This window comes from Sinocyclocheilus grahami, unplaced genomic scaffold (genome assembly GCF_001515645.1).
Source record: "Sinocyclocheilus grahami isolate Dianchi unplaced genomic scaffold, SAMN03320097.WGS_v1.1 scaffold1202.1, whole genome shotgun sequence".
In the NCBI taxonomy this organism is placed as follows: domain Eukaryota; kingdom Metazoa; phylum Chordata; class Actinopteri; order Cypriniformes; family Cyprinidae; genus Sinocyclocheilus; species Sinocyclocheilus grahami.
In genome coordinates this window covers 75,880-76,949 of record NW_015506381.1, presented here as the reverse complement: position 1 = coordinate 76,949, position 1,070 = coordinate 75,880, and positions in this window count along the sequence as shown.

Here is a 1,070-nt window from a genome sequence, read left to right as displayed (position 1 = left end):
AAAAGTGTTCTATTTTCACATACATTTTAAAATGTACAGTCATTTATTTCTGTAATGGGAAAGCTACATTTTCAGCAGTCATTACTCTAGTCTTCACTGTCACATGATGCTTCAGAAATCATTCTAATATGCTAATCTGGTGCTCAAGAAAACATTTATTATTATTAATTTTGAAAACCGTTGTGCTGCTTAATATTTTTGTGGAAACTGATTTTTTTTTTCAGGGTTGTTTGATGAATAGAAAGCTCAAAAGAAGAGCATTTATGTGAAATTTAAATCTTGTGTAATATAAATGTCATTTTTGATCATTAAATGTAATTTAATTCATGCTTGCTAAATCAAAGTAAACATTTATTTTTTTTATCTTACCAACTGAATAGTAGTGTACATATACATAATGGATAAATAGAATTTCCCTTTTGGATGAGCTAAGTGCCATCAGGATATCAGTGTTTCAAGAAATTTCTGAACTTAAAAAGAAAAGGCCAAATGGCATCTGCATCATATATCCAGCTGTGACGTCTTTGTAGTAGAAGTGGAATGAGACTTGCAAATTAACATATTTACATTTAAAAAGCTGGTTGACTCTTGTCTTGTGATCAAGCTTACTGTTGCTAGGTGATGAACGTCTAACCCCAGCAGCCCCTTTCAACCAAGCCTGTCTAACCCAATCAGTCATATCACCGTGGTTGTTATCTAATCAGCGAACCCCATTAAGCCTTGCTTTTCTGCTGATGAGTCTACAGAGGTGGGCTGAACCGGCTTCGGCAACAGCCATGGGAGTTCATTTCATTAAGTGATGTGATTCCGCAGGGGCTGATGCGAGCTACCTGAATTTCCACCGTAATCCTGAAGAGGAAGTTGTCAGGCCTCCAAACCATGTCTTAACTTCCAGTCCTCCTATTCTGACCTTTATCCCGTTCGACTGATTGTTCAGCAAGACATTAAGCCTTCGTGCAACAGCAGGGAATCCTCCCTTGCAAATTCGCAGAGAGAGTTTGATCCTCCCTATAGTTGCTTTGGATGCATCCAGATGGCGTTCGATTCGTGCCAAGCTTTGTGCTGGAGAA